Below are 12,163 nucleotides of genomic sequence, written 5' to 3' on the forward strand. Positions count from 1 at the left end.
CCTCGTTTTCCCTAAAATTATTGACTCTCTAGTCTCTTATTTTCCCTATTTTTATCCATAATTCTTCAATTCTCCTCAGCTTTGGGATGTAGACAACCCGTTTTATCTGCAGCAATTTGTCCTTGGGTAGTGGGAATTTGCTGCCCTGTGTCATTCCTGTGATGTTGATATAAACTGGGACCATATGATGGTTTGCAACCAAGGTCCTGTGGTAGCACCAAATCTTATGTAAAAGGAATCACTATAAGGTGTCTAAGAACCAGGTTATAAAGTTGCTGGTTATAGTAATTATGCTGTCTGTATGCATGTATCCTTTATTATGATTGAAGTTATGAATATTGAATCTATACTGTCTGTATTTTCAAATTTGTGCTGTGTTTTGAAACATTCTAAGAACAGAGATTAGTGTTAAGCTTACCCTAGCCTGTGTGAATGTCCGTTAGAGACCATCAGCTACACAATTGACCCATGGAGAAGAAGAAACGAGCAGACACATGTAACTCCAACAAGAGGTGAGGGACTGGCCCATGTGACTCTGGAGCTCCATTTTGCTGTAATTTTCCACAGTAAGGAACAAAGAGGTTCTTACACCTGGAAAAGCCTATATAAGGCAAATGCCTCATCTCCATCTTGTCTTCAATCCCTTAGCTAGCTTACCTCTGGAGAGGACTTTGCTACAAGAAGCTGAAGCTCCTACAAAGGTTATTTGACCCATCCCAGCTAGGGGATGTTCCAGAACTTGCAATTTGAACCTGCAGTTTATGTAGCATCACTGCAGCAAGCCTGAACTAAGAACTTTGCCATTACTGTATGTAATTGATTCCATTTAACCAATTCTAGCTCTCATCTCTACCTTTCCCCTTTATGAATGAAACCTTTAGATTTTAGATTCTAAAGGATTGGCAACAACATGATTTGTAGGTAAGATCTGAAGTTTGTATATTGACCTGGGGTCTGGGACTTGATTCCTTGGGATCAGAGAACCGTTTTTCTTTTGTTATTGGGGTGTTGGTTTTCATAACCATTCATCCAGCAAGGACAAGTGGCCCTGGTGGTGATACTACTGGACAGACTGGAGTGTCTAAGTTTCCAGAGTAAAGGTGTATTCTATTTGCTACCCAAGATCCATAAACCTGGAAATCCTGGACACTTATCATCTCAAACATTGGCACCTTAACAGCCAGGATTGTCTGGCTATGTGGACTCTCTCCTCAGGCCTATGCTACCAGCACTCCCAGCTATCTTCGAGACACCACTGACTTCCTGAAGAAACTATAATCCTTGGTGATCTTCCAGAAAGCACCATTCTGGCCACTATGGATGTGGAAGCCCTCTGCAACATTCCACACAAAGATGGACTAAAGGCCATCAGGAACAGTATCTCCGATAATATCACAGCAAACCTGGTGGCTGAACTTTGTGACTTTGTCCTCACCCACAACTATTTTACATTTGGGGACAATGTTTACCTTCAAGTCAGTGGCACTGCTATGGAGGTACCCGTGATGGCCCCTCAATATGCCAAATATCTTTATGGCTGACTTAGAACAACGCTTCCTTAGCTCTCGTTCCCTAACGCCCCTACTCTACTTGCGCTTACATTGATGAGCATCTTCATCATCTGGACTCATGGAAAAGAAGCCAGTTCTCGAGGAATCTCCACCGTGATCTTAACAATTTCCATCCACACCATCAACCTCCCAGCCTAGACCAATCCCACACAAGCGGTCCATTTCTAGAACACTTACTGTGCTAATAAGCGATGGTCCCATAAACACCACCTATATACCGGAAACCCACTGACCGCTTATACTTACCTACATGCCTCCAGCTTCCATCCCGGACACACCACACGATCCATTGTCTACAGGTGCCAAGCACTAAGATACAACCGTATTTGCTCCAATCCCTCAGACAGAGATAAACACTATACAAGATCTCTATCAAGCATTCACTAGAAACTACTGTACCCATCTGCTGAAGTGAAAAAACAGATTCGACAGAGCCAGAAGAGTACCCAGAAGCCACTCTACTACAGGACAGGCCTAATGAAGAAAATAACAGAACGCCACTAGCCATCACCTACAGCCCCTTCAACTAAAACTCCTCTCCAGCGCATCATCAAAGATCTACAACCTATCCTTAAAGATGATCTCTCACTCTCACAGCTCTTGGGAGACAGGCCAGTCCTCGCTTACAGACAGCCTCCCAACCTGAAGCAAATACTCACCAGCAGCCGCACACCATACAACATAAACACTAACCCAGGAACCTATCCTTGCAACAAAGCCTGATGCCAGCTCTGTCCACATCTATTCAAGTGACACCATCATAGGACCTAATCACATCAGACAACCATGCGCCATCAGGGGCTCGTACACCTGCACATCTACCAATGTGATATATGCCATCATGTGCCAGCAATGCCCCTCTGCCATGTACATTGGCCAAATCCGACAGTCTCTACGCAAAAGAATAAATGGACACACATCTGACATGAGGAATCATAACATTCAAAACCAGTGGAGAACACTTCAACCTCTCTAACCACTCAGTGACAGACTTGAAGGTGGCAATTTTGCAACAAAAAACTTCAAAAACAGACTCAAAGAGAAACTGCTGAACTGGAATTAATATGCAAATTAGATACAATTATCTCTGGCCTAAATAGAGACTGGGAATGGTTGGGTCATTACACTAATTGAATCTAGTTCCCTATGTTAAGTTCTCCTCACACCTCCTATGGATCATCTTAATTACCACTTCAAAAAGTTTTTTCCTCCTGCTGATGATAGCTCATCTCAATTGATTAGACTTTTCCGGTTGGTATGCATACTTCACCTTTTCATGTTCTCTGTATGTATAAATATCTCCTGTCTGTGTGTTCCATTCTATGCATCCAAAGAAATGAGCTCTGTAGCTCACGCTAAAATAAATTTGTTAGTCTCTAAGGTGCCACAAGTACTCCTGTTCTTTTGTGGAGTGTCTAAGAAATTGCTTGTGTGACTTGTGGTTAGTAGTGGTGTGAAACCAAACTCCTCTTTGGCTGGCTTGTTTGGTTTGCCTTACAAGTGGAAAAACCCCAGCCTAGGGCTGTAACTGCCCTGTTTAAGCAATTGGTCCTGAACTGGCACTCTCAGTTGGGTCCCGCCAGGACCGTATCGTCACACCCAACAAGCTACACTGAGGCAAAAACTACAGGCCTTCCATCCACTAGGGCTGTACATGGCGTTGGCTGCTCAAGTTAGTGATCTTGGGGTAAAAAGGAAATTATAGTTGTAGAGCAGATGCAGCCCAGGTGCAGGGGTTGCCATTAGCTTCCCCCTTGACCTGACCTAAACTCCATCACTTTCCCTAGTCTAAACAAACCCTGAGCATCACGGTTATACTGTTCCCCCATTTCACAGCAATTGTTAGTCATCGAGTTCTCCCTTTGGAAACCAATTGTTTCATTCCCAGTTGCTCTGATGTTGGTTCAGGTTGTGCTGGGGAGCAGATATTTTTGCTACCATTTTCCTCACTTAAAATATATTGAACTATAACAAAGAGCAGGAAAAACGTAGGGATAGGGGTAAATGTCATTTCTCCTCTATAACAGCAGAAGAACATAGGGAATCCCTCTGATTTACCCTGATTCCTCATCACCATCCCAATCTCCCTTTTGTTCAGCTTCTTAGGTCTATATTTTTTCTAAAGGGCTGGGAAGAGGATTCCTCAAATTACTTGTAATTAAACAAAGTACCCATGCATTTGGCTACCAAAGCCGCTCTGGCCCAGGCCTTGCAGGAGGTTGCTCCTGAAGATATCACGCCTTCCTAATCAGCTGCATGTTGCCTTTTATTTGGGAAATACAATCCCTATCTAGGTAGAGATGGGAAAAATGGAAGTGACATTTCTGTTTAGCTCACACCTGGGAGATTCTACAAATGTGTAGAAAATGAAATCCATGTTGAATGTGCTGTAGCTGCAGAAAGATACCTCTTTTAATAGAGACCTGACATTTGTTGTCTTACAGGATTCTAAGTTGCACCTGAATTTAGTCCTAATTTTAATCTGTGCCACCAGATTAAAGAAATAAAAGGGCACAGAAGGGGGAGTTGTACCTCACTATCGCTACTGATCTGTTGTGCGGTTGGTGAAGAATTCTACGCCAGAGAAGTGTAAAATTACTCCAAGTAAGGTCAAAGATTTGACAAGAACTTGGGTAGAAATTGTAGGTACTAGTGGTTCATTTTCACCCCAGAGATGGAAGCTATGGTGACCTGTGGCCCAGGTAAACTGTTTTAGAACCCTGCTCCCTAGTTAAGTGGCAGTGGTCACAGTCCTAAAGGACGCCATGATTAAAGTGGGAGCAACTGTCTTTTACCATTTGGATCCAAAGCGCAGAGAGAAACAGCTGATTCCTTCAGAGCCATTCCATGCCTACGGGTCCCAATCTGGCTGCCTTGTTGGACAAGAAGCACTTCCCTGCTGGCCAAACAATGGTAGCCAATGAGGGAATGTATCGGATTCAAAGTTCAGACTGCAGGATACTTGAATGCTGAGTCCAGAGTCTGTGGTTTAGTCAAGGCCTGCACAACTCGTAAAGCGGCGAGGGCAATATTACTTCAAAGAAAACAGCTGAGGGCTAAAAACCTTCCAGCCTCACCAGAAACCCCCACCCCAGTGCTGCTGAAACACCCCCAGCACCGCCCAGCCCCGAAACACAGCCCCCAGCACCGCCCGCCTTGAAAAAGAACCCCATTAGCGTTGCCCAGCCCTCGAAACAATTCCCCCGAGCGCCGCCCGCCTCGTGAAACAAACCCTCCTTCCCCAGCACCACCTCTGCCAAAACAGCGGTAATGAACCTTGCTAATATGTTATAGGGGCCCCTAAGGTAATATAATTAAGGTAAAAGAAATGTCTTTTTGCTAGAAGTAGAATAAGATCTTCCCCACTTTGTAATCAGTCGCCTGTGGAGTAAATGAGGTGGGACTGAGGAAGGCGTGGAAGGCAGCACCTCCAGACAGCTGCAACCCATGGAGAGTGGCTGGGAGCCAGACCAGATAAGCAGAACAGGTCAGCCACTGACGCAACATTCACCTCCTCAGCCCCCCAGCCCCTGCTCACCTCCTCAACCCCCCTCCCCTGCTGCCGGCGCACCTGCCCCCCCGCCACTGCCCGCCCACTCGCCTCATAAGCCCCCGCCCCCTATGGCTCACCTGTCTGCTCGCCGCCTCAGCTCTCTTCCCATCGCCAGCTCACCTGACCCACCCACCATTACCTGCTGCGGTGCGGAAGCCCCCAACCCAGCTCACCTCATCTCCGTCTCCACCTTGCTGGGCCTGAGTGCAAAGCCGCCACACGGCTTCTCTTCCCTCCAAGGCTTCCTGCGAACAGCTGATTAGCAGGGGAGGGGAAAGCGAGGTGGGGCATTCAGGAGGAGCGGAGTGGAGGTGAGCTGGGGCCAGCCACTGGCTGCCCTGCCCCCGCCACTGGCTGCCCGCTCGCTTCCTCAGCCCCCACCCTCACCTGCTATTGTGTCCTACAGGAGGCCTGTGATATGCAGGGGTCAGATTAGATGCTCTAATGGTATCTTCTGGCCGTAAAGTCGACTCATTTCTGAAAATCTGAGTGTAGCATTGGGAGCAGAGTCTGATGTTTCCCTGTCTAGCCGGCTTGCTGCCTAGAACGAACGCTCCTTGAGTGGGGTGATCCACAGGGAGCAGCTCAAACCTGCAAAGGGCCTGGCCAGGGCAGGACATTAGCACAGCGAGGAGGGTGTGGCAGTTACATAACAAAGGCCTTAGGCAGGACCACAGCCTAGTGGTCCCAGGTGGTGGGGAGGTGGAGACCTCAAAGAGAGATGCTGACATCAGCCAGGCAGGACCGGGGCGAGGGGCCAGGGAAACCTCAGAGACCCCTGTGGTTTTGCTCCAGCAAGTCTCCTTCTCCAGGTCTCTCTGAGGACTGAGGGAGTATTTGGGTTCACGGACGTGAGCGCCAGGAGGAGAGCAGAAGATCTCCCAGGTAGACAAGGTGTCTGGGACTCTCATTAGGCAGCACTCACACACCCAGAGCATGGACACTGGCTGAGATGGAGTGTGACCCACCAGATGCAGCCAAGTCATCTCCAGTCGCAGGCCATGAGAAGCAGGTCCTTAAAGGGAAGGGGCCTTGTAAAGAATCCAAGCCCTGGATGAAAGGGTTTGGCTCCCGAGCGAACTAGACAATTTGGAGGATTGTGCCAATCGATATCTGAGGAGGTTCAACAAGGAGAAGTGCAGAGTCCTGCACTTAGGATGGAAGTATCCCAGGCACTGCTACAGACTGGGGACTGACTGAGTGAGGGGGGTTTGATAGCAGCTTTCAACTACCTGAAAGAGCAGCAGTGTGGGCTTTCTCCTTGCCACTTTTGCTGGGCTGGGCAGGGAGCCTGAGGCCTTTCTAGAAGAGAATTGGGAACTGAGTTAGAAAAATCAATGTGAAAACCAGAACCTCAGGATTAGACTCATTTATTTATAATATTAAATCTTCAATTCTAGTGTCACAGTCAATACAATTGCTTCAGCCTGATAGTTGCCCAAAGGGAAACTTAACGTCTCTGCAAGGGGAGTTGAGAGAAAACACTTTTCGGAGTCCAAGAGAGACAAGGCGGGTGAGGGTAAGAGCTTGCAGAGGACCAACCTCTGTTGGTGAAAGAGACAAGCTGTGGAGCTAACCCAGCACCCTTCTTCAGTTCTGTGTAGCCTGGAAGTACGTCTCTTCCATAACCAGCAGTTAGAACATAAGAACAGCCACACTGAGTCAGACCAGTTCATCTAGCCCACTCTCCCAAAGTGGCCAATGCCCGGCACCCCAGAGGACCCCTGGGACCATCTTGGATACACCACCAACACAAACAAGGTTAAATGTCAATGCACAGGGGAGAAGCATCTTGTGTTTCATTCCTTATGTCCTAGTCCCATCGTGTGGCCATTTCCTTTTCTTCCTTTCTGTTAAAAGCTTTGGTGTTTTGCACAGAAACATCATTTCCCAGGAGAGACCCAGGCGTGGGGCTGCATTCCTGTACCAAACAGTCACTGGAAGGGGCAGACAAAGGCCTTTAGGACGAGGCGTCCGTCACTGTCAAAAGATCATCTCCCTCCTGCAGGTCACTGGCAGCCTGAATTTGTTCCTTATCCTCCCAAAGTCTGGGGCTGGAATCAGCACTACCCAGCCCCTCCGAATGTAGCAGGAACAAACACACACCTGGTCTTTAAAACAAGCTGTCCCCTTCCTTCTCAGGGAAGATTTTTCTATGATTGAAGTTGAGTTTCAGTTCCCTTCTCCTAGGGGCGGGGCGGGTGTGGGGCCAGCTCCCAGTGAGATCTGTTTTCACCTTTGCCCCGTTTCAGTCACTCTGGGATGGTAACTCTGCTCCCAGCTGTCAGGCAGCTTCCAGCCCATCCACCCTGCTCATTAACTCTGTGGTTATGTGTCACCCCCTTTGCCAGCACTCACAGCCTGCAGGAAAGCTACTCCTGCCAGATGCATTGGTGGTATAGTGGTGTGCGTAGGTGCCTTCTAAGCACTTGATCTGGGTTAGATTCCCAGCCAATGCAATAATGGCTTTTCTCTTTGTTGTTTCCTCATCTGGAAGTGGTACAATTTCAGTCACAGTGTGTTACAATCACATTATCTATAGAATGAAATAATAAATGTGTCGAAGTCCAGCAGGTCATACAGGATGGAGGCACACAAGGGGCTGGAATGTGTCATCTGAGAAAGACAGAACCCTTGGAAACCTGCATCTCCCATCCCCTGGCCTTGCGTGTTATGATTCCAGCTGCGTGAGCTGTTTGTAGGATGTTCCGGCATGATGGGGAAATGAAGTTTTGAGTCAGTTTTTGCTCCTGCAGGTTCCTTTGCTGTTACAATTATAATGACATGAACAAAGGGAGGAACAATAAACATAACCCCAAATTGCAATACAGGTGGGAAAGGGAAGATCACGGTTAAGCCAAACACGTCAAAATAAAAATTAATACAAAAAAGGGAGGAAGAGATCAGGTATGTGGAGATCCCATTGATATTTCAACGCAAATTGTTAGAATCAAAGTTCAGACTTGACACTGGAAAACCCGCAACTACCTGTCTCTCTGAACACCTGTGATGAGCAAGATGGAGTTGGGACACCTGTTCTGCTTCAATCATTTATTGTCTCTCTGTTCTCTCCTTCTTCTCCCCCCAATTCCTCGTCTCCAATGTCTCTGCTTTTCTCCTCTTGCTCCCTCTCCCCTGCCCTTTCCAGGAACTCACAGTCTACAGCATTTAGGACAAGCCAGAGCTCCCATGTTCTGCACATGAGCCTGTGTCAGAGGATGTGTGACCCCAGTCAGAACCAGTCACCAGATCAATATGACCCTTTATGGGCGACTTCTCTGCCTGCTCTGCAATTTACATCTCCCCTGCCCCCCCCCCCCCGCAAACAGGGTGGGGGTACAGCTCTGACTGAGAGGCCTAACAGGAGAAATTTCAGCCCAAAGACAAATTTGTGTGAAATGTTGAGAAATGAAGAGCCCCCCCAAATCCCCAGAACTCTAGTGTCACCCCCATGGCACCAGCACAGGGAACCCAGTGAGATGGGGTTACAGAATACAAGGGGGAGGGAGCAGGGGAGAGAGGTGACAGGGAATCTCTCTTTTTCGTTCTCTCGTCACTTTCTGTTCTTCTCTTTCCTTCCAGGAACTGCAGTCACAGCAGGGAAGGGTTTGTCTCCGTGTCTGTCACGGAGGTGGTGGAAGTGACGGATTCTGTGACTTCTGCAGTGGCCACAGTGGCTGACTCCAGGGCCACTCAATCATCTGGCTCCAGGGACCACCCAGATTTGACTCCTGCCTATCTTCCTTCGCCCTCAGTGTCTTTCCTTCCCCATTGGGGACATGCAGAGATGAACCCCAGTCAGTCTGTGTCAGAGAGTCTGTATCTCCTAAGAAATGTGGGTGAAGGATTCCAGCTGAGAACTGAATTAACTCTGCTCACCTGGGTTAGAAACTTGTTTATTTCGAGCACATAGTGGGAAATGGGACATTAATTCAGACCCAGGAGGCAAGGCAGAGGCTTCATGATCTTGATCTCCAGGAAGGGAGAGGATCCCCAGGAAGGAACAGAGCTTCCTTTAGACTCAAGCTGGGTCTCCTGGAAGTTGGAAAAGACCCTTGGTCACTGAGGATCTCATGGGATCGTGCTGCTCCAGAGGCTCGAGAGTCCTGGGTGCGGGGAGGGTGTCACTGCACAGTCTGAAATGGAAGGGAGGACCCTGGAAGGGACAGGGAGGAACAGAAAATGGAGAGGAATGAAACAGAATAAACGCCTCTTCTCTCTCCCGTCACCGACCCAGCAAGAACTGTTATCAGTGGGGAAACTCCCCAACACGAACGGCAGAGACCACAGAGACATTCGCCTCACACTGAGCAGTAGGGTGACCAGACACCCAGTGTGAAAAATCAGGAGGGAGGGTGGGGGGGTAATTGATGCCTATAGAAAGAGCCCCAAATATCAGGACTGTGCCTACAAAATCAGGACATCTGGTCGCTCTACTGAGCAGTGATAGACTTGTTGTCTCCTATCCCAGTGAGAGCAAAGAGCTGCCAGAGCTGGAGCTGTGGGCTGCTGCGCTTTCCCTCCCAGAGGCTGGAACAATTTGCAGCACAGAGACCTGGCTCGGGGCTGATCAGGTGGAAGATCTGCCTACCCCTGTGGGGGGGTGGGTTCTCGGGGGAGAGTCCGAGCCAGGGCAGGGCCTGGGGGCAGAGCACAGGCGGGGCCATGGGCTGGGTACTGGTGGCTCCCCCACTGCTCGGGAGGGTCTGTCGGTGGCACTCTGAAGACGGCAGGTTGCAGCCCAGCCCCCCCTCCAAAGGGGGGAGCATCACATCCAGCATTTCTTGCCCCCTCAGCCTCGCCGAGCCCCTTATAACCACCACCCACATGCAGTGTCACTGGGAAATACGGTCAGAGGAGACTCGGGGGGCCTGGGGGGTGAAACACCTGCATGAAACTGGCTGCCTGAGCCCAGCCCTCAGTGAGTAAATCCTCAGACATCTCACCCCTGGGTTTGTCATGTCAGGCTCCAGCTAACAAGTCCCTCTGTGTGAGGGGAGAGGGGCCATGCAATAGACCCGGGAGGAGGCAGCTCTGTGCTCTGCCCCTACCCCAGGCAGCACATGGAGGCCCTCTGCTCCCCTCCCGCAATGGGTGTGCAGAGATGTGCCAGCAGCACTAAGGTGGCTCCCTGCCCACTCTACCTCCGTCCCTCCGTGCTGCTCCCAGAAGTGGCTGGCATGTCCCAGCATCCCCTGGGGTGGGGGGAATGTCTCCATGTGCTGCTCCTGCCCCAAGTACCAACTCCGCAGCTCCCATTGGCCAGGAACTGCAGCCGATGGGAACTCAGGGGTCAGCACCTGAAGGCAGCGGCACACGGAGACCCCCTGACCCGCCCACCTAGGAGCTGCTGCCGGAGGGTTGTGTATACCGGTCACTTTGGGAGCTGCAGTGCCCGGGGTAAGCACCACCCCTCCGGCACCCCCACCCCCCCCCAGCGCAGAGCCGCACTCCCACACCCAAATCTCCTCCCAGAGCTTTGCTTGTCATCCTTTCACCAGAGCCCCCCTTCCTCTCCTGGGCTGCAAGTAGCCACCCCTGGGAAGCCAAGAGGCAGGCACAGGATTCTGCCTCCCAGCAGCCAGCTGCACCTCCCCTGGCTTTGCAGAACGAATGGTGATGCTCTACTAACCCCACTTAGCCGCACTGAGGCGCTTAGCTTCTGCCCTGCCTTCCTCAGCTCGACTTTCCTTTTTTGCCCCATTCCTGCCTCACTTCCTCCTTTGGCAAGTCACGCAGAGGAGGCCAGCAGGAAGAGCCGGCCTCCACCAGCCAACCTCCCAGGGCAGAGGAGACCAAGCCACAAGGCTCCAAAAGGTGACTGGCCCAGATCCTCTAGCTTTCCCCTGCTGAGGCCAAGGCTCTTTCTCAGCTCATTTCACCACCCTCTGTCCTGCAGGGGTTGGGGTTATCGCAGGTGTTACCCGAAATAGGGCCAGCTAGTCAGCGTAGGGAGGACTAATGACCCACCCGAGTTTGGCAGAAAGCAGCACGTTTGTTATACTGACAGCTAAACTCAAAAGAAGGCGGGTGTTACACACACACACATACTCACACTCCCAGGACAGGCCTGGCACTGGAGATGTCAGGATTCTGCCAGGTAAGTGTCCCCCAGCGCCGCGATGGACGGTGCGATGAGGGTAAGTCTTCCCGAGGCACGATGGAATGTAACGCAGCGAACCACTGGCCAGGCGGTCGGGGCGAAGGGCATTCACTGGAGGTACAAGCTTGTGAGTGACTCCTGAGCACAGGGCCCCTTCCCCTTTTAAGGACCTGCTCCTCATGGCCTGCGACTAGAGATGACTTGGCTGCATCTGGTGGGTCACACTCCACCTTGGGCAATGTCCATGCTCTGGGTGTGTGATCGCTGCCTAATTAGAGTCCCAGACACCTTGTCTATCTAGGAGCTCTTCTGATCTTCCAGCTGTTCAACCAGCCCCTTCATCCCACAAGCATTGCAGGAGGGAGCGGGAGGGGGAGGGGGAAAGCCACTTCACAGGTATTCAGAGAGGGAGAGGAGACAAAAGTGGGAGCAGGGGAAGTATAACAGACCTACTTAGCATAGAAATCACTGCTGCTCCTACAACAGCAGGGACAGGCCACTAAGAGCTGAGAAAAGGAAGCCATCAGGTTTCTGCCTGGTTTCAAACCAAGGACCTTTTGCGTGTTAGGGAAATGTGATAATCACTACACTACAGAAACTCTGCCACAGGGCTCTGCCCTCCTTCATAAGAACATAAGAATGGCCATACTGGGTCAGACCAAAGGTCCATCCAACCCCATATCCTATCTGCCAACAGTGGCCAATGCCAGGTGCCCCAGAGGGAGTGAACCTAACAGGTAATGATCAAGTGATCTCTCTCCTGCCAGCCATCTCCACCCTCTGACAAACAGAGCCTAGGGACACCATTCCTTACCCATCCTGGCTAATATCCATTAATGGACATAACTTCCATTAATTTATCTGCAAAAAGAACAAGGAGAACATGTGGCACCTTAGAGACTAATACATTTATTTGAGCATAAGCTTTTGTGGGCT

General features: G+C 50.1%; 1 protein-coding gene and 1 non-coding gene across 2 annotated transcripts in view; both read left to right on the plus strand.

The window, feature by feature from the left end:
- The window catches only part of LOC120381700 (zinc finger protein 850-like), a gene marked incomplete at both ends in the record, with an annotated part of 483,140 nt that overhangs the window by 104,291 nt on the left and 366,686 nt on the right, over nt 1-12,163 (plus strand). The window lies entirely within an intron of this gene.
- Nucleotides 7,512-7,583, plus strand: TRNAR-UCU. The gene has a single exon. It is a non-coding gene; the product is annotated as a tRNA-Arg (tRNA).

The sequence above is a fragment of the Mauremys reevesii genome, linkage group 14, assembly GCF_016161935.1.
Source record: "Mauremys reevesii isolate NIE-2019 linkage group 14, ASM1616193v1, whole genome shotgun sequence".
Classification (NCBI taxonomy): domain Eukaryota; kingdom Metazoa; phylum Chordata; order Testudines; family Geoemydidae; genus Mauremys; species Mauremys reevesii.